This window comes from Nycticebus coucang, chromosome 1 (genome assembly GCF_027406575.1).
Source record: "Nycticebus coucang isolate mNycCou1 chromosome 1, mNycCou1.pri, whole genome shotgun sequence".
In the NCBI taxonomy this organism is placed as follows: domain Eukaryota; kingdom Metazoa; phylum Chordata; class Mammalia; order Primates; family Lorisidae; genus Nycticebus; species Nycticebus coucang.
The window spans coordinates 192,615,818-192,640,623 of NC_069780.1; positions in this window are offsets into that span (position 1 = coordinate 192,615,818).

Below are 24,806 nucleotides of genomic sequence, written 5' to 3' on the forward strand. Positions count from 1 at the left end.
ATTCCAGGATAAAATCAGAAGGTTAAAGAACAAATGAACAAACAAAAAATCAACATCTATTTGCATTACAAATACAGAAAACAACCTTACTGAAAAAAAGGCTGGTCAAAAAGGTATTAATTTACCTAACTGTGGAAGTCAGTAGACAGAAGAATCTGTGCATAGCAGACAGCACTGTGATTGCTTTGAGCTGGTGACCTCCACACAGAGGTAAGGGTTAAATGCTTTGAGAAACATCCGCCTGTGTGAGCACGTGTGAGTCGGCATCTCCAGAGAGAACATGCAGGATGTCTACATAATAAAAGATTTCCTGGGGCCACTCTGGAGAATGACCTAAGCCTACTAGGGTGATTTAGCCCAAGTCCAAAGGCCTCAGGACCAAGGGAGCTGATGGTGTCATCCTCAGTCTGAGGCCCAGGGAACAAGATCTCAAGGGCCAATGCTGGACAAAGCCCATAGTCCAAATGCCACAGATTGTGGAATTCAGGTGTCCAGTGGCAGGAGAAAAAGGGCATCCTAATTCTGGGAGAGAAAGGCAGAATTTTGCCTTTCCTTGAACTTTTTGTTCTGGTTTCATCTAGGGCTCCCACGGCTTGGATGATGTTTGCCCACACTGAAGACAGATGTTCGTCACTCAGTGCACTGACTCACATACCAGTCTCCTTTAGGGACACCTGTGCAGACACTCCTGGGGCAGTCCAGTCATTCTACTCAAAGCAAAACCACCTGAGTTTCCACTCCAGCAGACAGGAGATGGGCTGAGTGCCTACTGAAGTACTGGGAATAAATTACATTACCAGCTATCTGGGCACCCCTTAATCCAGACAAGAACACACCAAATTAGCATCACGATATAGAGATGAAACTGGGAAGTAAATGTATGATGGATGTTGGAGCCCAGCAACTCACTATTACAGTGGGTGGTTACAGAAAGCAACCAGGTAAAGGTGTTTAACTGAATATCTCAGTGTGGACATGTTTGCCTTAATGTAAGCACTACATAAAGATATATTTATAGATAATTTCATTTACAGGAATTACTGAATATCATGCATTTTATTCTTGCATAATCTAAGAGGCCCTAGAAACAATGGTACACCATTATCAGTAAACACAAGTAGATTATGTTCTAATGTATCATTCTTCAAAACAAAAACATGCCTTCCTGGAAAAATGGCTGAATTGCGACTAGGGTACGATGTATGCAATATGAGCCTAGAATATGTTTTAGTCTCAGGATATGGGAAAGTACTCAGTAAAAAAAAAGATAATTATGGTAGGGGTTATGTGAAATGGACCCAGCTGAAAGAGTTTCCAATGACCAAACCTGGAACATTTTTGAGATTAAAAAATGTAAGGAAAAAGAGGAGGGAGGAAAAAATAATTGCATTGTAATGCAGAGTACAAAATAAATATCCCTAAGTTCATGCCAGTATAAATAAACTATTGAATACATAAATAAATTGGGGAGAAGATAAATTTTAAATCCTGTGCAGATAAATTTTAAATGATTTATATTGATCCCCCTCATTCAAGGAAATGGAGCATGACCCCCAGATCCATTAGACTAAAGTACATTGGTGACGTCTCTCCCAAAATCATGTATGAAAAGGGGGAACAAAGGGATCAAATTTGTACTGGAGAAATCTTATGAGCATGACTTTATCTAAGTGATTAAGACTATTGTCAACAAGGATGTCATATTGCTATTATACACACTTGAAATGAGGTAATAAAAATGGTATTTTATCTTGTGCTCCCTCGTCCAAGTACATACAATTCTGGCTTGACTAGAACTTCTCAAAACTGCCAAGGTCATCAACACAAGGAAAATCTAAGAAACTGTCACAGACAGAGGGACCCAGGGAGACTTGACAACTAAATGCATTAGGGTATGAAACTCTGAATGTGATTCTGCAACAGGAAAAGGGCACCAGGTAAAAAAATAAGGCAATCTAAATAAAATATATAGTTGATTTAATAATATATTAATATTCTTTCAATTTAAAACTGTTCTAAAATAAAATTGTGTTAAAAATATGGACATGTAAAAAACATCATGGATAAAATGAAAATAGAAGAATTTTCTCAAAAGATATGAATGATCTTTCAAATACTCTGGATATTCTGTTTAGAAAGACCATACTTTACAAGGGCAGGTCATTTTCCGAGAATAAGACAAAATTGAAATATATCTGCCCTAAATAATACTAAAATGATACCATGGTAGGTTCAAGGTGATTGATTCATTCATAATATAACTTAAATTTAACTCTAAGCAAATTTATAATAGAAAACAATATAATTCTGATCCTTTACAATATAATAATTAAATGTCTAACACATAATTTCTAGACTTTCAAAAAAAATTTAAAAAGGTGGCTAGGAGGTAGTATAGTCAATCTAAGCAGATAAAGAGTTTGTTCATATATTGTAGGTAACAGAAAATGACTGACTGATATCTTAAAAACAAAATACAGATAAAATATTAAAATATGGGGTATTCTAACAATAATTAGAATGCATACAAAATATAGAGAACTTTATTGTAGTACAAAACAATAACCAAACAAATAATTTATTGATGGAATAACATCACATTATGCGTAGCAAAAGATAGATTATTAAATGTAAAGATAGTTAAAAGGAAGGTATTCAAACTAAAGCAGAGACACAAATGTGGAATAAAAATTACAGAACATAAAAAGGTGTGGGATGTAAACGCAACATCTAGCAAATGTGTAGCTGTGTTTCCAGAAGGAGAAGAAAAAGACGGGGGGTACAAGAAATATCTGAGAACAAAAACCATCTGAGGGTGATCAGAATGCCTGCAGAATATCAAGGCACAGATGTGAAAACTTCAGAGAATTGAATGGAATAAATATATATTAAATATCATTTTGGTATATAAAAATTAAACATAAAATCATGGACAAACAATTTTTACAAGCAGGCAGAAAAAAAGTATGTCCTTCTGTAAAACAGCAGTAAGAATGAGAGCTGATATCTGAGCAGAAGTGATGGGCTTCTGAGGGCGATGGAATAAGATTTTCAAAATAATGATAAACAAACCCCAGAAAACTGGCAGGTTTTTCATTTTCATATCTAGCGAATTTCCTTCAAAAAGTAAAGGTGACAAAGTGTCTCAAGCAAAGAAATATTTCAGCATCACTTGAGCTGTTGGCAACTCTAAAACAGTTCTTCAGGCTAGTACAAATGATCCCAGATTGACGGATGGAGATAGAAGGAATCTCAGCAGAAAACATATGAAAAGGCGGTTTGCTTGTGAAACCAAACAGGATGAAGAGGGTTTTCCCACAGACCCGCCATGCAGCGAGGGTTTGCTGCCTGAGGTACAAAACCACTTTATTTATCATTATCAGAAGCAAGAGTGGTGGGACGGGAGGCTTTTACTAACAGCTCTATTACTGACATCCAAGCAGACTGCTCGCTCACTCCTGTGGAGTTAGCAAGGCTATCCTGTGTACTTTTTCCCAAGGGATACAGATTTCCTTTTTTCTCCCCTACTATTATTTACTTTGTTGGAAACCAACTCTTATGATCATATTAAATTATCATTTATTTGCTTACTATGAATATTTGAAACATTAAATTCAAATACACTACATATATAAATTCTATGCTGTTTTATAACATTCTAAATTCTATGCTGTCTTATAATATGTTTAAAATATAACAAAATAGACTCTAGTCTCTGTAACTGTGAACAGTTGTATTAAGACTAACTAAAAGCATTTAATCTCCTGTTTGAGCCAGGATTCTACACTTCATGTGTACTGAACTGCATCCCTCCGAACCTGCACGGTGCTTCTGAAGCTCTGACAGCTGTGGGTGTGACGTGGGAGGCGTGTGGGCGTGGAATACCTTTCAAGTGAGTGGAAACATGGGGTGCACTGTTACTGCGGGGACTTCAAGCTTCATCTCTCCTCTGGTGCTTTCTGGCAAACTGGAGAAAGCAAAGGGAAAATCAAGATTTGAGGAATTCTGTTGCCCTGTCAGTGCAAGTGCCTTCAGCACAGAGAGGAGACACTCGCTTCTTCCAAATGTCTAAAGATAATCACCTCTTGACGCAAAGGACATCAGCAGTTATGTTTTCTAACCTCAATGTTCAGCAAATGATTAAGAATGATTTTGTTTTTAAAAGCAAATTATTTTGTTGTATCTTATTATACTTCCATAATCCCTCCTTTTTTCTCCAAGATTATTCTTTTCCAAGACTCTGTCCTGTTTATTTTTGTGAGCTCTTCAGCATGCAACTGCTGACGTGGACAGATAGGGAGGTAGAAATGGTGCTCAAAAATATAGTGGATGGCAAAAATGGAAGAAAGGGAGGGAAAAAGAAAGAAAGAACAGGCAGAGTGGGACTGGGGCAAAGAAAAGAAGGGAGAGACAGAAAAATCTGGGCTATTCGTTAACTTCAAAGAGAGTTTTCTGTAATAATCTTAATTCATGTACAACATAAAGTTCTTTACTTCTCTTTATTACATAATGTGCTGTAATGCATTTAACTATAAGAGAGCCTTTGTATGATAAAACATTTAAAAATGTGTGAAGAAATACCAATTTAGTAAACTGATAAGTAAATCAAATGAGAACATGGACAAATACTAAGCAAGTATTTTGTTTTCTTTCTGCTAATGTGGTAGAATACCACATTTTGTACCTACGTTGATACCGATGTCCTCAACAAAATCTGGGACTGTATTTCTTTTATCATTATTACAATTATGTGTTTATTTTTAGTAGTGTTTAAGTCAACTCACTATGGTTACTATTATTATTGACTACTTTCAATTTTCTTCACATATTTGTTGTCATGTCTAAATTTTGGTATGCAATGAAACACAACACAGGATAAAATTTGATTTTCTTTAAAACTCACAGAAATCTGTAATATGAAAGGGTTTTCTTTTAACTACCAGGCCTGGCATTTGATGATGTGACAGTATTTAGTAAGTTTAGTGACTGCACAATTGTAAGTCTGGAAATCAAAGATTTTTCCTGCAGATTCTTGAGTTCAGAGTTTGGGAAGAAGCACCACCTTGAACTTGGTTAATAATACATTAGCTCACAAGCTGGGTAGAAAAACTTTCATGTAAAATATAATAGGATCTTTTTTCTTTCTTTTTTTTGTATATATTTGAAAACCTTTTAAAGAATATTTTACAAAAAAAATGAATGTTACATTTTTACCATTTGCTTTAAAAAAAAAAAAGATTTTCCATGCGTTCATCTCTAGAAGGTCATCTCTGAGATGTACAAGCCGGGCCTTCATTTGGGGCTCCTCTGGCGTCCATATTTAAGTTCCTTTCATTCAATGGCCTTTATTAGCTGAGCTCCTGGAGCTTGTAGCACATTTTAAACAGCAACCCTGGGAGGATGTAAATGCAGAATAATGTATCAGGACTCAAATTTGCATGGTCAAATGTCAAAAAAATTAGGCCTTCCCCAGAACCATGTCAAGAGAAATAACATAAGTGGGCAAACTCAACAGCAGGCGTGCCATTATCGTTTAGTGCAAGCTGTCATCACTGCCAGCTAGTGGAAGCACCGGTCATTAGCTGGAACTCTGCCGGAGGAGGCTGCAATTCTTCCTTTTCCTTTTTTAAAAAGATTTTTATTTTTTCCCCATCATCTGACAGTATTTCACAGAACGCCGCAATGCAATGTTGCCTCCCTGACAGGAGAGTCAAGAGGTGGGAATGGCACCTTTGGGTGGCAGTGGGGGTGGGTGTGTGCGCGAAAGGACTGGTGAGCAAAGTCTGTAACAGTCCACTGTCAGCTGGAGGGTGCAGGAATTGCATTTCCTATCGGATAAATACTCATTAAGAGTAATCACTTTATTTCAGCTCTGTAATGACATTAACAAGCTTGGAATACAGGGAATTACATGAGTCAGAACAAATAATTGAATATTCTACTGCGGAGGGAACACAGCACAAGCCTGCCTTCATGTCAGGCCGTTTCTGAAGCCAGCACAAGCATGCAATTAGATAATAAGCTTAAACAGCATTAAATTGGCACTCTTCGTACCACCACTGAGAAGAAAGGAGTATTAATTGCTCAGCTCAAACCTGCTTGTAATTTCATACAACACAAATACCAGGGAGGCTGCCCTATTTTTATGTAAATGGACTTATATGCAGGGTTTAGACACATCGACAAAATGAAACATCTGGAAAACTTGAGGTAAAGGTAGGAAAGATCAAGAAAGTATCCACAGATGCTGATTGTAAACCAGGTTAAGTGGGAGAAGGGTCTTTTCTTTGAAAGATAGATGCATACAAATTTGACCAATTTTTGAAATTTCAGGCTGCCATGGTAATGCAAATAAGTATTCTATATATACATATATTTATTTTTTTTTCCTTTTCTCAGTATTTCTAGCAGGCAATTGTTTTCAAAATTATCAAAAAATCTTATAAATCTGTGTCCTGAGGAGAGACTCGCTGACGGATTATGTGGAGACACACGCCATATATGTGCGTGATTGATATCAGGGCCCCATTAATCACACAACCTGTCCCAAGAATGTGAATGCACCACAGAGAGCAGAGGGACTCCCGGCTGCCGGGAGCAAGAAGACAGAGTCGGGAGCTGGTCAGTACCTGGTGTCACCTCACGCATTTGACTCACTAGCAGGTGAGAACACCGAGAGAAGCGGAAACTGCATTGTGACATCTCATCCTGTTGCCATGTAGGAGTGTCATTTGGTGTCCAAGAGCCCTGGGTCACCATGAGCACGAGGTGACCTGCTGTGATATATCACATTACACAGCGGGTAGGAAGGCCAAGGGGCGACCCAGAACACGCCGCCGCGCCGCCCCTTCATGACGAGAGGATGTGTTGTCTCCATCAGAATGGAGGAGATGAGAAGAGAGGGGCTGGGGGCTCGGGGACCCCAAGTCAGTGTATAGCTGGCTTTCTACCACAACTCCAAATGTGGTCGTTACTCAGACAAGCTAATCGTCTCTGGTATTCGATAGACAAACTCAATAATCATTTATAATCCTGACAGGTTAAGGGTCTCCAAGGCAAAACAGCAGTATACACTCTGGGCTTGAAAACGAGGGAAAACAGATAAAGGAATCTCTGCATTCCTGAGAAAACGTCTTTTCTTTCTCTAGTCCTCCAATCTTCCAATCAGGGCTTTTCTTTATCATTCCCATCCTCACAGGACATACAAACCCATTTTAAACCTATTTTTCTAAGCCGATGACCATGAAGCCTTCATCTCAGTACTTGTTTGTAACTCATGTGGGTGTTTAAAAGTTGTTATTTAATAAAGGCAAGGAGAAAGGAGAACAAGTTCCTACTTTAGAACCTTTCAGAAAGTGTTGATAAATTTAATATGGAGAGCTAAGCCGGAAAGCTCAGAGTTTATCATCTCTGTTCTATCAAAGCTTGAAATTGTTGGAAGAAAGGTTATATACTGGCCTGATCTTTCGAGATATTGCATTGGTCATGGTAGACACCAATTCATCTTTAGAAAAAAATCCAGAAAACATGACACAGTTCTAACAGAAAATTAGCATTAAAATTTACGTCACTCGAAGAGACATTTTCTTTCTTTCCCCTCTCTGCCTCTCTCTCTCCCTCTCTCTTCCCCTTTGCTCTCTCCTTCTTTTTCCTGAATCTCATTGTAAAATGATTCTAGTTTTAGTTAAAAGACTCAGTTATTCTGGATCTTATATAAAATACTTACTGTATTATACAAATTACAGTGTTAGTTACTCTTAATTATTCACTGTATCTTTATCTGTGTGCTGGGTAGACTAGGGGATATTAAAATGATAAATTCTGGTCTCTATTTTCAAGTAATATTCATTTCTATTGGGCTAATGACATGCACAACACAGTTATCAAAGAATACAGGAAGTTCAGAATGACATTATCCGAAGCAAAAACCCAGAACAAATTCACTGAAAAGGAACCTTTCCTGTGTTCAGTCAGTAAATACTGCATGTCAGGTCCCGGACCATGTGCCAGAGGCAGATGAGAGCACCCTCCCCGTCCTCCAGAAGCTTCACTCACCTGCAAGGGACCAGCGTGTAGGGTGAGGGGGAGAACGTGGTGGTCACTGTAACTTTTTTTTTCAAAGAAATTTCTTTGGAAGAAGCATTGTGGCCAAGATTAAATCAAGGCAGACATGTCTTTTGGCAGTGCCGTCCTGTGGGAGAAGTGGCAAACACATGACATGAGCTAAGGGGACAGAAAGCAACTCTGGGAGACATGGAGAAAGGTCACATGTCCTCTAAATGACCCCTCTCCCTGACCATCCCACTTAACATCCAGAGAACAAATCTTCAGGAGCTACTGAGCTTACCACCAAGTGGACTGGGGGAAGGCAGAGGACACCTGCTGTGATTGCCTTTCACTGATGCACAGAACCATAACACTCTGCATGAAGGAATTTGGAAGGAAAAAGAAAGAAAGAGTTAGCTGGTAGGAAGATTCAGAAAGGTGGAGAAGGCCTTGACGGCCCCTTCCAGGGAATCGGAGCTTTCTTAAAGGTTATTTTGATTATGTTGAAAAATCTTTATGCAGCCTGAGCCACTGGTTGGGAAGTTTACAACATTTTAGAGTTGAGCTGGTTGCATTGGTGGCTTTGGTCTGTAGGCAAAAATCAGAGAAGGGTCTGGAGCCAGGGTTTGGATGGAAACTCAGAATCCAGGAGAGATGAAGCAATAACCCAGCTGTGCCCAGATTCTGCCCAGGAGATGTGTGGAGGAGGAGCTAGAAGGTTTTCCAGGACAGGCTCTGACACAATTCCATTTTATACCTGGGCAAGGATGAAGAAGGCTGTAAAGGAAACTGGGAATCAAAATGGAATCTAGAAAAAAAAACGCACATAAGGCCACCCTGGTAAAGACCTGAGGGATTCTCAGGGGGGGGTGGACTGAATGGGGCCAGGGAAAAGTACCTGAAGATTCACACATGCCCCCAGTCACATGAATGACTTCCCCCATTTGAGAATATTTTATAATTCTGGCAACTTTGGTGAGCAGTGAAGCCATCATGCAGTGACCTGAATGGCAGCAGGAGGAACTAGCGGGTCCTCACTCTCGCCTTCCTCTGCGCACTCCACGGGCTCCTAAGTTTCTGTGCAAACCCTGCTTTGCCTTCACCCTTCTCTTTCCCTCTAACTGCTCCCCTGGTGATGTGACCAGAACTTCTTGCTTAGACTCTTGAACCCACATTGCCTCATGGACTAATTTTAACTTCCTCGAATCTACTCCAAACCTTCACACAAATTCCATGAGTTGTCCCTAAAGTAATCACAACCATTTATTCAAAAATCAAAACTGGCCATCTGTATCCTTTATGGGCCTTTCACAGAATCTCACTGCTGCTGAAGTTGGCCATGACCCCTGTCATGGGCAGCCCAGTGCAGTGTGTAACCACCACCCAGCCCCACCTGACGTCACACGTCACAGCCTGGGACAGTGCCTGGTCTTTTCCGAGTTCCCCACTGTCCAAATTTCCCTCTATCAATTGGCATTTCCATGTGGTTTACTTTAAAATCTCTGAACTTGTCTCTATCTTTGCATTAATAATCATTATTATTCCTGTAGTTTTTAATTTCATGGGCATTTTCATGCAATCAAATCCCCGTATCCATTTTCTGTGCAGCACTGAATTCAATCATTATTTATATTCCTCAGTGTGATCACGTGGTTGCCCTCTGCCCTCTGCCTGGCACCTGAGGGGGGTTCTGTAGGAGATCCACTTCAGAGCTTCAGGAACATCAGAGAACCAAGTCCTTGCTTTCTGTCTTCTCATCACTAGCTTGTGGCCTCACACCCTTAGACAGCTGCTTAAACAGTGCAGAGGAAGGTTTAAGAAGGTAAACGTTTGCTTATTGCTATGACCTCAGCACTGCCCGAGTCAGAACAGGGGTGTAGAGTGAATGTGAGCCATAAACACGGGAGTGTATGAAACAACGGAAAGCCAAGTGTCCAAACACTGCCCATTGTCCACGGGCGTTTGTAATGAACGGTCACTCACGGTTGCATAGATGACGGTTCGGTATAAAATACAGGGAGTTACTGATTCTATTAGTGTGAACAATGAACAATAGATCCAAGGAAATGAAAAAGACAGTTCCCTGATGGTCTATTTTTATAGCACACTTTTAGGAGGTAAGTGATGTGCAGGGCACAAATAAAGAAATAACACAAGGACATTTTCCCCTTGTTCTATCTCTAATAGTCGGAGCCTTGGCCATGTTCACCAGCTGAGAGGACATGATAGTGAAGGATCAAACCACTTGTCCAAAAGCAGCCCCACATCAAGGGCACGTGAGCAGCAGCCACGCTGGGATGGATCTCAGAGTGCCCTGCACTAGGTGCAATTCTCTCCGCACAATGTTGGAATGATTGATAATTTTATATTTAAATGTGTTTCTTGCCAGTGAAAAGTCCAATGGCTACTGGAGTACCATGTAAATAGAAAGATGCATGTGCTGGCCACTCCTTGCCACACTTTCTGCAATTATCATTTCCAATTGCTATGTGGCCTCTGTAATACACATAACTTACACTAACTTGCAGTCTGCTAGAGCCCCCTGCTTTGTGGGACCATGGGAATTCTGTACTCAGGTTCTGTATCAACATGTTTGCAGCTGAGTAAAGTGGTGGTGCTGTGAGCAGTTCTGTTCAAACCATAACTCGCTTCACATGCAGAAAGAAAGTAATGTTGAGCCAGAAAAAATCATCCTATCTATCAAAATACCACATGGTTCAAGTATCAGTATTTATTGTATTGTAGGCATGGAATCATTGGCCAGGTGCGGTGGCTCATGCCTGTAATCCTAGCAATTCAGGAGGTGCATTTGAGGCTGGGAGTTCAAGATCTGACTGGGCAACAGAGAAAGACTGTATCTCTACAAAATATTTTTAGAAACTTAGCCAGGCATGGTTGTACAAACCATGCTGGTCATCCCAGCTACTCAGAATAGTCAGGAAGCTGAGCAGGAGGATCACTTGAGCCCAGAAGTTTGAGGCTACAGTGAGCTATCATAATGCTATTAAACTCTAGCCTGGGCAATGCAGCTAGACCTCATCTCAAAAAAATAAAAAAAAAATAAAAAGACAATTATGACAGAAAAATTTGATTTTTTTCTCAATTTTAATTTGTTTCTATGCCTGTTATCACTTATCACCATTATTCATAGTAAATTTTATATATAAATAAAAAAATTAAGAGACACATCTCTTAGCAAGATGGAAAATCAACTGAGTAGTCACGTGTTGGTTATCAGATAACCAAGCAGCAGCTGAGTTAATTAACCAAAGTTAAAACTAATGTATGGTAAAGAGTATGGGAAAGGAAAGGGTGGGGGAAAAAAAAAAAAGAATCAGACTGATGTGTTTGGGATTATTAATTTTTATGTTATGGTAAAATACCCATGAAGTGTAAGGAATTATGACTCCTGTTCAAAATTATGCAAGAGGTATCCAAATTACACAAGAAAATGCAAAAAGCCCCCAGAAAGCTTTTATATTCACTAAAAAAAAGAAAGAAAAATCTCTCAATCCCCACATCATCCCTGTGAAGGCACAGAAGATGAAGATTTTGGAAAATGGGCTGACTAGATCACAGGCACTAAAGCAGTAACATATTTCCTTCTACTTTGAATAAGATACTACTATCTCTAAAAACAAGTTTTCTACAGCACTGAGAGATACTTTCAGCAATACTTTACCAGAGAGGCAAGAATTATAGGCCAGCGAAGTCCAAAAACAAGGAAAAAGTTGCTGCAGGTATGAATTTTGATAAAAGATGTTGAAATGGATGGGAGTAAATGAGAACCTTCTAATTTTAACATTTTACAGTCCGTGGCCCAGAGTCATTCCCGAAGGGGTCTGCACAGGAGAAGCATAGTGAGCAAGTCCGGAAGGCAGGCTGAGGAAGGAGACCCACAACCAGATTACAAACTAAGACAGTATTTAATTGAAAAATCTCACTTAGCCCCACTGATAATCAAAATTTAGAAGGAGTTGTTTAAGTCCATAAAATATTTTGTTGTATGCTCTAAATATAAAAGAGAAAACCAAAAACATTGCGGAGGTAAAAGTGAATTAAAACCGATATTAGGAAAACTGGAACTGAAAAAGTATTTAGGCATAGATGGTTTTGAGAAAAACCAAACAAATTGGCAACAGAACATTAATATAAAAATATTCATAGAGAAGGTGGCAGATGTGAAAGATAATAGGTGATCCTGAAAAGGGGGTAGAAAATAAAACAAAATCATTATAATGTGAAAATATATTATAACCCCCCCTATTTTTTTTCTGCAGGAAAAAAGAAAACACCCTTAAAAGTGTAGATGAAAAGGGCATAACAGTTCATAGGAAAAATTATCAGCAATGACCAATATGAAGACTTAAGTTGGGATGAACTGATGTTGAAGATGAAGCAAAAGTTAGACAAATCTTACACATATACGGAAGAAAACAGTGAGTTGATTCAAACATCCTCGCAGCAGCATTCAGTTTCAGAAGAGAGACAAATTAATTTTTTAAAGAATTTTTACAGTTTTCAAAAGGAATCCATTCTACATTTTTCCATTGCAAATGATGTTGGCTTATATTATACGTCTGTATAGGTTAGTATTAAAGTTCGGCTGTGAGTGACAGAAAATACAAATTAATAGCCATATAAATAAGAGGGAAGTCTGATTCTCTCCTTAATTAAAGAAGTTTAGTAGTAGAAATTTCTTTTTTTTTTTTTTTTTGAGACAGAGTCTCACTATGTTACCCTTGGTAGAGTGCCACAACATCACAGCTCACATTAATCTCAAACTCCTGGGCTTAAGTGATTCTCTTGCCTCAGCCTCCCAAGTAGCTGGGACTACAGGTGCCTGCCACAATGCCTGGTTATTTTTCAGTTGCAATTGTCATTGTTGTTTAGCAGGCACGGGCAGGGTTCGAAACCGCCAGCTTTGATGTATGTGGCTGGTGCTTTAATCACTGAGCTATGGGTACGGAGCCTAGAAGTAGAAATTCTAACGTCCCGTAATCTTTGGGAACCAACCTGTATTATCTCTCTGCTTTGCTGTTATTAGGAGGAACTTCATATTTCAATATGGCTGCTTGAGCTCCAGCCTTCGCATATATATTCCAGCCAAAGCTGAGTCTGAAAGCTGACAAATATTATGTTGTCAGGGAGGATATCCCTCTTTGATGGATATTAGGAAATAATAACCTTTATTCTTTGTGATCCTGTGTCCAACTACAAACTGATATCTCTACTGTGAGGGAAAAGGGGAAAATTGATACAGGAGAAAAATTAAGAATCTCTGCTCCAACAGTTTTTCTCTAGCTGAGGATATTTCCTTCTATTTCCTTATGCTAGAAGACTTTTGGGTTAGATACAAAAAATAATAGAAGTTGGATTTTTTAAATAAAAACAAGAAATCCTCAAGCACATGAAACATAAATTTGTAAGTTAAAATACCTAATAAAAAAGGTAAAAGAATACAGAAGCGTTCACAAACCTTGAGAACAGTGAGTTTTACAGTTACGTAGTATCTTTTTTGTCCTCTGTGGAGCCTCCTCCCGTGGCACACAAGGATTAAAATCATCACCAACATTTTAAAAATAATATACTGCAAGTTGTAAAAATACTCACAATGGGGAATTGTAAGTAATGCTATTAACCGAAAGTGTGCCAGGTGGAGACAGGCTTGGCCTGGTCTGAGGCTGAGGGAGGAATGTGAGTGTTATGTCCGTGTTCTGGGTCTGGGCTGCAGACTCTGAGGCTGAGGGAGGAATGTGAGTGTTACGTCAGTGTGTGGGTCCAGGCTGCGGACTCTGGTCCATCAATCACGGGATGGACTTATTTCTCATTCTCAGTCAGGGCAAGAGTCCTGCATTCATATTCAGACATTGCTGTGTTTCCATGACCAGGTAGCTGTGGCTCTGGGCAAAATGCCACACCAGTATTCAGTTCTCTGTCTGCATATTTGTCCGAATCATAGATTTGTCACAGATGAGACTGCTGTGTCAGAGATCCTGGAGCCTTGAGCTGCAACATGTCAACAGCCACTGCTAAGAGGTGAAATAAAGGTAGCCTTTTATTCCTGCATATTTTGAGGGAATTTTTTTTCTGTAATCTGTTAATAAAGTAATAATATGAATTGTTTCTTTAATATTAAATGTGAGGTAAAGCAAAAGTTGAGATATAAAACTGTCATTTTTCTCAAATGATATTATTTTCTTTATGAAAAATGCAGGAAAATATAAATACAACTTTTAGAATTAACAAGAGAGTTCAACAAATTGTTAAATAAAGTATCAATAGAGAAAAAATCAATTATTCTTTTAACTGAACGCAGGAACTAATTATAAAATATAATTATAAACATCTCATTCAAGGCGGCTCCCATAGCTCAGTGAATAGGGCTCCAGCCACATACACTGAGGCCGGTGGGTTCAAACCCAGTCCAGGCCAGCTAAACAACAATTACACCTGCAACAAAAAAATAGCCGGGCATTGTGGCAGGTGCCTGCAGTGCTAGGTACTTGGGAAGCTGAGGCAAGAGAATTCCTGAAGCCCAAGAATTTGAGGTTGCTGTCAGCTGTGACACTATAGCACTCTACTGAGGGTGACATAGTGAGACTCTATCTCAAAAAAAAAAAAATCCCAAATAGCAACAAATATACATATAAATAAATGTACATATAATATGGAAAGATTTTTATAGTAGATACTATAAAACTTTATTGAAAGACACGGAAGGCAAATAAAAAGACATCCCATGTTTAGGAATGGAATAAGAAATTTCCCCCAATTTCTTCAATGTGTGCAATGATATTTTCATCATTTCTCATTTTTCCCACAGAACAAGATAGATTTATCCCCAAATTTATTAAAACTCTAACAGTAGCCAAGATAACTGATAATATATGAAGAAACTCATCTTACCAAATAACAAGAATGATTATGAAGCTGTAATATGTAATGTCACGTAGGAATTGAGACAGACAAACTGATGAAACATAATAGAAAGTACAAAATCAGAAACACTAACAAAACTTATGTGTGAGATTGGACAGTTAAGTTTGCGAACTTATCCTAGAGAAAGTGCTCCAGCCCTCACTGCTGAAGGTCACCGCCATCACCTTTGAAGGAGTCCCCTCGGGAAGCTGTGCACCAAGGCCAGTGCCTAGTCCACCCTTCAGAGAAATTTTGGAATCTTCTTCTGGAATGGCCACGATAATGGTCACCATATAAGGTCTGACAATTAAGTTTGAGGACTCATTCTAGAAAAAGTGCTTTTTTTGTTTGCCATGTTAAATGTTTTACTTCACTCTCTTTTTTGCTCGCATGATATTTGATGAAAAGTCCTGTGTAATTCTTATTTTTGTTCCACTTGCTGTAAAGTGCTTCTTTCCTCTGGCTTTTTTCAACATTGTCTCTTTTCCCAGACCCCCTGGGGTGCTGGAACCCTGCTCGTAAGAGGCGGTTGTCATCACGGCCCCTTGAAGTGCCAAGGTCAAGTGCTTGTTTCAGTTTGGAGCAGTAGGAACTTTCTCAAGAGGTGAATTGTTCCATCACTGTCTGTTTCAGACGCTATGACTTTGCTCCAGAATCCCGGATCATGCCCTGGGGCTTGCGATAAACAGCCCCTGACTCTGCCAGCAGCTGTTGTCTTCTGTTCCAAACCACGGTCTCTACTCGGGTCCAGATGGTCTCGCTGCCTGTACTGTAGCCGCACCTTCCAGAGACACCGCTTCTGATCTGGGCACAGGCAATGCTGTCAGCCCCTCACGTCACCCCTGCTGATCTGCATCCCCAGTTGATCATGCTTGGGCGTGGCAGGATTGGCGTTCAGAACCCACTGAGGCCTACCATGCACCAGAGCGCAGATGTTCACTTGTACCTGGGAAGGACTATACTGGATGCTCTGCCCATTGGGCTCTGAACATTTTATCCAAGTGGCAGTTCTCTGAGTGTCCACAGAGTTTGTTGTTCACCCTCTGGAATGCACGTGTATTACCAAGGACTTCAGTGGGACAGGCTTCTCTTATTTCTGCTCAGAAGGAGAGAGTTGAAGGTTAGAAGGAAGGTGTCCAACCCTGGCCTGGACGTCTTGCCTGCTTTGAGCTCTATGCTGTATCTGATTCTGCTAGATTTATAAAGATCCTGTTATGATCAACAGCCCGAGGGCTCAGACAGGCTCGCGTACCAGCAGACCTTTGGACTGTGCTGGATCCTGTCACAGGCTCCATCCCTATTCACTGATAAACTTTTGCATTTAAATTTTTTTTTTTCAATATTCTCAAAACTCACAATGGACGGTATATGTCTATCAGCATCTCTGAACCTCAGTTTTTGCATTGCTGAATGGGGTAATAATCGCATTGTTAAAATAATTGACTTTGGGGGATAAATTATAATCTGTAAACTCTAAGATTCTTGTTTTGTGGCCGGGCAGGGTAGCTCATACCTATAATCTTAGAACTCATAGGAGGTCAAGGTGGGAATATCCCTTGAGCTTAAGAGTTCGAGATCAGCCTGAGCAAGAGCAAGAGCAAGACTCCTTCTCTATTAAAAAAAAAGAACAAAAATCAGCTGGGCATTGTGGCAGGTGCCTGTAGTATTAGCTACTTGAGAGGCTGAGGCAGGAAGATGGCTTAAGCCCAGGAGTTTGAGGTTGCTGTGAGGTAGGTTGAGGCCATGGCACTCTAGCCTGAATAACAGAGTGAGACTGTCTCTAAAATCCTTGTTATCTTTTTCAGAAGAAGAGGATACTAGAGACTTTTCTATTATAAAACACAAAAAACACTGTTAGTGTTCAAGTTCTACAGTGTGTGGGCGAGGGCCAGGGCAGCACGTAGCTGTCTGGGCCTGTCCACACAGGGCTGTACACACGAAATAGACATGAGGTCCCCAGGCCTGGAGGCCATGGAATGGCTTCTGGGCAGACTGATGAAGGACCAAGCATATGGAAAATGAAACTGGGAGGTTCACACCACAAAAGCTTAAGATGTCACAAAACGGCCAGCAATGAGAAGCCGTCCATGAGAGTAATCTGCTGACCTCGAATCAGGTTTACACTGGGTCGTTCAGCAACCTCTTTTTGTTTTGTAAAATATGTTCTCTGAGCTCGAATTCTGCCCCTAACCCTGTGTCTAGTGCATGCACCCTGACCCACCATATACTACCTCAGGTACAGAGTGGGTGTCTGTTTTCCTTTTTTCCCCATTATTATTTTTCCCTTTTTTTCTTCTCTCCACTTAAACAAAGACCACAGCCTGGGAGGTCACAGGCTTTAAGACCAAATAATTATACAGAAGAATAAAGTTTCAGAAAGGCCTCTCATCATCACGTTCAATGGTTGTAGCGATGTCCACTGCTTAGCTCCTTGCAGTGTTAGGGAGTTAGGGATGCATCACAGACATGGCGGGGGGCATTTCCTGTGCCCGAGGATGCACCTCTCAGCCACCTGACGATGACCTTTAGTAACACACTTTGGTTGCTAAGTTCCATGCTTTCCTCTTAACCCCTCTGACAACGCCCTCCACATTTGATAGCTGTTTCACATAAATCACAAGCACTCTGCTCCCTCACAAAAAAGCCACGTCAGGTCCTGGGCAAGGGCTGGCATTTTCCTGTAAATGGCAAGGTTTATATCAATGTCAGAGTAGCTGTGAGGTTGTTTAAACACTGAAACCTTCTGACCAGATGATAGGGCAGGATTTCCATGAAGAAGGCAACATTTCTGAGGCAACCATATCTCCAAGGTTGCAATATATTAGCTGATCTTTCCCCTGATAGCTAACAATAGAGACGCTTATGCCAGGATTTAAAAATAATAAAAAAGGCAACATTTTTCCTTGCTCTTTTGTTTTCACTTCAAAATTATCCTGTTTCCAAGTTACCTTTATCGATATGAGCCCTGGACACTCAGGCTGGTGTGTGTAGGGACCTTGGTGACACCTGGTCAACCAAATGCCATTGTCCTCTGAGGCCAGCTGTGCAGCTGGATGCTCTCCCGGGTGAAACAGCAGCTCCTCTTGTCACAGACACCACCTATACATTAGAGAAGGTGACCTTGGGGTCTCATGGTTTTGTAATTTAGTCATGATCAGACAAGTGGTAACTTTCTGGGGAGGGGTGGTGACTGAGTCAGAGTGTAACCTTCCTGTGCTTCACAAAGGCCGTATGATCCCGATAGTTTCCTCAATGAATAAAGCAGAAACGTGCGTTGCCCTTAGGAAGTCTGAAGACAAGAGCTGCAAGCAGAGCAGTGTCCCCTGACCCACAGACGGAAGAAATGCATTTTGGGCTCTGCATGCGGAGACTTTCGTGTCCCTGCACTTACTCACCTGCAGGCAGCTGCAACCCACCTCTGCTACTTTCCTTACATCCTTGTTCTTTCTTCCTTCTGCCTCATATTTTATTTATTTATTTATTTATTGAGACAGAGTCTCACTTTATCACCCTTGGTAGAGTGCTGTGGCGTCACAGCTCACAGCAACCTCAAACTCTTGGGCTTAAGCGATTCTTTTGCTTCAGCCTCCAAAGTAGCTGGGACTACAGGTGCCTGCCACAATGCTTGGCTATTTTTTGTTGAAGTTGTCATTGTTGTTTAGCTGGCCCAGGCCGGTTCGAACCCACCACCCTCGGTGCCTGTGGCCGTGCTGTAAACACTGTGCTACTGGCGCTGAACCATGCCTCATATTTTAAGCATGGAATATCTGATCAAGTGAATGAAATCATATAATGATAATTTGCCCTTCCAAGGAGAGGTGCAGCTTAGGCCAATGGTGGAATGACCACGTCCAGCCCTCCCTGACCTCCTCTCCAGTTCTCCTTGCTCTGTTCACTGCCTTGTGTGGTCACCTTTGCCCAAATCCCTGCCTTCGCTTACGGGACTAGTAGTAACGATAACAAGTTTCCCCAACTGCCCAAATCCCTGCCCTCGTGGATGTGAACTGTAATAATGCTAACCAGTTGCCCCCGTTCCTCCTGTGCTTCTTAGAATCAATGCCTTCTGAGCATTGAAATTACTAAAATATGCCAGTATGATTTTTCTTATTTTCCTATAGTAGCATATTATTGCCAACCAACAAATTCCAAAACCCTTATCTTGGTAATCGAGGCTCTGTGTTAGGCTCAATCTGTACCCTAACTTGCCGAAAATGTTGTCCTCGATGGATGCCCTGTAGTAATCCTGCAGTTTGGTCAAGTAAATGTGTTACCTGTGTCCCCAAATCCTCCTACAACTTCCCATCTCCAGTCTTCCTCCCCCTCGCCCTGCCTAATTCCTACACAGTCTGCAGAACTCAGGTTGAACTCTCCCTCCTTCGTGAAGTGTTAATGTCCTTGTCAGAGAGCACAGGTTCTTGTCCTGGGTTAAGATATCAGTGTCATAGGCAGGTGAGCAGCCTCAGCCTGGGGGCAATGCTCTGGAGCCTCTGCACCCAGAAGACTCGGCTCATAATATGCTGTGCACCTAAGAAATGATACATTAAAACGATTAGCATTTTGAAGGGAGTGAAGGTTAAGAGAGGAAACTATCACACACTGGACTTTTCTCAACTCCAGCCTGATGACCTGGGCCTTCCTTTCACTGTGGATTTCTGTCCTGACTTCAGAGGGTTACCACAGCACGCGTGTGGGCAGGCCTGGGAGCAGGAGAGGCTCCCTCTGATACCGCGAGGCTGGCTGGGGGCACCAACCGAGCGAGGAATATATTGGAAGATCTAAAGTTCTACGTTATAGTAAGATATGTGAGATGTAAATATCCAGATACACAATCAAAACATACCTAACACAATTTTAGTTAAAATTTAGGTTGAAATGCCAGAATTGAGTCAGAAATCAGATTCATAGTGGGGGGAAAAGTCATCAACTCCTACTTAAGCTTGGATGATTATTTAGGCAAATACTCTGAGCCTGTACTGGAAGCCATTCTGAATAAATTGTATTCTGATAAGTGTTTGCCTTGAATGCCAAGTTTCCTCCCTTAAATCAACACTAAGTGGAGACCATAAACTCCAACGAGAGGAGAAAACGGATCCTCCTGCCTCTCCGTCTCCAGCCGGCTCGTTGCTTATGGTATCTGTTCTACTCTTAGGTGGGTAGAGTGTGAATAGGAATAGTCTGCCCTCCTGAATAGACAATAAATAAGAATATAGTAAAAAGTCAAACTCAGATTGCAAAATACCCAGGGTGTGGGCATTCTAGTATTTTCCAAGAATGGTTATAGACTGGGTTAGCTTTCTAATCTCAGAAATCAATAATGTATGTCACAATTGGCATCAGGGTCACTGTGAGTCATCCTTTGGTTTTTTAATATAAAAATGCATTACAGTAACATCTGGTAAGACATATTCTGGTCAATGTCATACTTTAGTGAGGACCAGTGGCAGTGGGACCCGAGGTGGTGAACAAGGTCTTGACCTAGACAGGCTTGCACATCCCTAAGTATGACTTTGTGTAAGATACGGTATCTCTCGGTTACAAGCTGTGCCACTTTTAGGATACCGGAGGCAAAAATGGGACTGATATGAGAAGATTAAGTTGGAATCCAAAACGATTTATGATCACAGATTGATTCTTCAATTCACTTCTTCTCCATGAAATGTCAAACCCCCATCCTAGGTATTTTGACATGGACAACTGATGCCTCCATTTTATTATGGATTTTCAAATCAGAAGTGATGTTTAGTTCTCTTAATCAAATTGAGAAGATTATCCCAATGGGAATTTGTTTAATCAAAGAGAGCATGGTAACACAAATAGTCACAAAATTGATTAATCGTAATTGTGGTAATTTCATCGAAGCCTTAGAATATCTGAAAAATATGTCATTCCATAGACTCCACTATCTATGACATAATTGGCAAAGTTTAAATTTGAGTGACAAGTTTAATTATTAAGTTTATGGAGACACTTATGAAAAATTCTTTCTAATCAATTGCAATTCACTTATACTCACTTATTGATTATGTACTAGACACTAATACATTAATCTAGTAAGGCTAATATTAAGCATCTATTATACTAATAGCCTTACCCTAGTGCTGGGAGCTGTGGGTGGTCAAAAGCATCCGATTTATGGTATAGCTGACATGCCAAGTCTCCTACCAGTAGAAAGAAATTAAGCAGAAAAATATGTAACAATAAAATCAGCAAAAAGCAGAGATGTTGTTTGGCTAGCACAAAAACAACTGATACGATTCAGAGGAAATTCTTAAAATTCCAAGGCAATTTCTTAAATATGTTACTTTTAAAATGGTACCAGCTCCAAATTACCCATGAAGATGCTTACCATTGCACTGCCTGTTGAAAATCTGCATGGTGGGGATCACAGGCGCATTCCCTATATACCATACCTGGAGCCCTTCAGAGCCCCAACGCTTTTGTCTGGTCAGCCCCTCACCACTTCAGGCTGGCATTGTGCTCACATGTCCTGTTATCCAGGGTGTGACAGAGGCCACTTTAATGCACACAAACCTCCTAGATACATGCTGCTTTATTTCGCTGATCAGTCTCCACAGACTCTGTCACCAGGCTGCAGCCGCTTAGGGGCTGGCCCCTGGCACCATGTGGGATTTTCAGCTCACTCTCTCCCCTCTGTTTGCAGGAAGAGATACAGCTGTAGGTAACAGAGAGTCACCATGCAAGGGACCCTGATCCTGAGTCACTTCCCACAGAGTTTGCCTAAGGCATCTGCTCACCTTTCCTGGGTTCTGCAGGAGAAGCAAACCTGGGTTTTGTTAAGCTCACCCATTGAGTTATTGCTAATCCCCAGACTCACAAAGAAATAGGCATGCCTCACGCTAGTGTACCACAGGGCCCTGGGCTGTAGGGCGGACAGCAGCTATTGGAACCTAGATGGTGGAGAGCTCTTCTCCCTGCAAGGTCTGATACCCTGGGGTTGTGTCACCTTCTAGATGCACCAGCTTCCTTAATTTGCTTGTTCCTGATTCTCTGTGTATACTTCAGCCATCCTTTGGCCAGAATTTCATAAAAGATTCCCCTGTCCCATATCTTACTCACTTGGTTCCAAAAGCCTTATTTGGAGACAATGAAAAAATCCCATTTGGAGACTTGGTTTCCTTTCCAGGTGAGCTCCTCCGCTGACTGTGGGTGTAGCCGGAGGTGATGCTTCCTCTTGCTTCTTTCTTGAGATCTGTGGTCCACATTTCAGCACACAAGGCCTGCAGCTGAGTGGCACATTGAAAATACAACTTGAAGGGCAGTGCCTGTGGCTCAAAGGAGTAGGGCGCCAGCCCCATATGCTGGAGGTGGCGGGTTCAAGCCCAGCCCCGGCCAAAAACTGCAAAAAAAGAAAGAAAAGAAAAGAAAATACAACCTGAGAGTTTAAAATGTGTCAAGGCCAGACCCCATTTAGGGGGAAAGTAACCTATGTGTCTTCTGTTGGGTAAGACCATCTTCCATATCAGAGGTCGAGGGCCCAAGACTGCTGAGGTTGGAATAAAATTGAAATTGATGAAAGTTTTCTCTTTTTAGAGCCATTCTTAATTATACGCATGGCCCACTTAATTGAAACCCCTTACCCTTACAATATACCTTGTTAGGGTATGTTTACATTCACCCAATCTAATTAATAAATCCACTTAGGTAGATGTAGACACATGTTACTGTGATAAAATAATTTATAATAAATAGTATCCAGCTAATAAAGCTGGCTATGTTTTCCTTTGTAGGTTAACTTCCATTGAAAATCTTCTTCTCAAAGCAATATTTTAAATATTTGTGTGGTTGATGATGGATAAACTTCATCTTCAACTAAATTATTACATGGAGATATGAAAAATAAATCAGAGAGAAATCTAACAGAGTTGAGTAAAGCCCTTGGAAGATTAAAGTCTGGACACCCCTGACCTATGGTCACTAAATACGGGGTATGCAGCAAAAGGGATGTTGAGCAGAGGACCTGAGAGGAGGGCTGGCCGGAGGCAGGCCCTTGGTGACCATTTCATTTTAACAATGTCTTGATTTCAGATTACTTTGGCTGTTTCCATCTAGTGGGAGGCCTATGGAGAAAGGGACTCACTTCTGGTTTTGCAGCAATCCTTATAATCCAGAGTGATGGTTTCGTCTGGATCACATCGTCTGGCCAAACAACCTTCTACTTGCAGAAATGCACTGATGAGCTCTCCAGTTCCAGAATTTATTTATCTTAAACTCATGTATAATTTCCTAAATGCGTCTTGCTACCAAAAGTTAAAGATATTATCACACCAGTCCCTGTGATAAAAACGGACTGAAATGGAGCGTTTGCACCCACCTTGGGGACACGGCAGCTTTGCACATTTCTTAACAGCGCAGGTGACACAAGGTGACTGCGTTGAACGTGGTCCACACTTGCATATGCACATTGCCCAGTAACTCTCCTAATTTCATCAACAAAGTAACCAGAATCCATCAACCGCCCTGACGTCCCCCATCCCGAGGCGTCAGGCCGCAGCACGCTGTCAATCTCCTGGCCTGCCTTCCCTCAGTGCCATGTATCTGTACTCCATATGCAAATTCTCTGGTGAATGATTTTCCTGTTTTGTAAGCTAGACTGAACCTGTAACATGTGAGATTGAGTTAAAAATGACAAGCAGACAAGCACAAGGCACATTATCTTGACAAACTCAGCCTCCGAAAATTACCCTGGGCCTGAATTATTAAAATAACAAGGACTATTTCACTCAGCTGTGCAGAAATGATCCTAATTGTCCACTTTAGCTAAGTCCTCTCCATCTCTGAGATCGGTCAATTTCCATCGGTGGCTTGCAAATTTCCTGACTCCCATTAGAGGCAGGCACAGCAGCACCCCAGTGCACCCTCATTTATTTTAATAACCTGCCAAGCAGACATGAAAATGTTAAAGTTAGAAGGCTCCAACATGACAGGATCCTGACTTGTCAGAGCCACATTATAAGCTAGTTAAAATACTTTCTTTCTCCTTTTCATGTCTTCTCAGGTAAGTGGGGAACTAATTGTCAAATTACTAATTTTGTTGGCATTAATATCAATACGAAGACAAGAAGAGCACAAGCTGTTGAGAGAGGGGTTTTTCTTCCACTCCTCTGCTGCTGATGGGGAAATTACCCTGGAATCAAGTGAAGAATTAAATGTGTATGATGCACTCGCTATTTGCTACTAACCTATCCTTGCAAGCACTATTTGCTAATGCTGTCAGTTAAACAGGGCCATGCCGTGTTATCTGGCTTGGTCGGGGGTCTTTGTATGCAGGGCATCATGATAACAAGTAAATATTAAGCATTTACTCTGTGCTAATGCAGCACACGTGCGTGAGTGTGCTTGAAGACCTTATATGTGAAATCCTTACATGTAAAGAGCTTCCAATCTGGTCATAGCATGGGTGATCCTACTCTGGATATCTCCTGTTGCTCCGGAAAAATCATCATTAATATAACCCCCCTTCACTCTCAGAATTTTCCGGTTTTGGTAATAAATGCTGTGACTATCCTGTTACAGGAACAGACCTTACATCGTGGGTTACTCCTTACATTGCCTGAAACATGCCTTTTGAAGCAGTTTGTGAAGAATGTTCACATGTGGAAAAGGAAGAGTGGAGCTATGGGGTCTGTGCAAAAAGTGGGGCTGGTCAGCAGGACGGTAAAACAGCACCGGCCAGGAGAAAGTGGACCCAGCAGCTTTTAATCATTTTCCTTCTGAAAACAAAACAAAAAGTGAAAAATGTTTTCTAAGTCTCAGGATGTCTGGTGCTGTTCACCTATTGGGTTTTACTTTTGGCAAAATACAGGGATTTAGTTATAGAA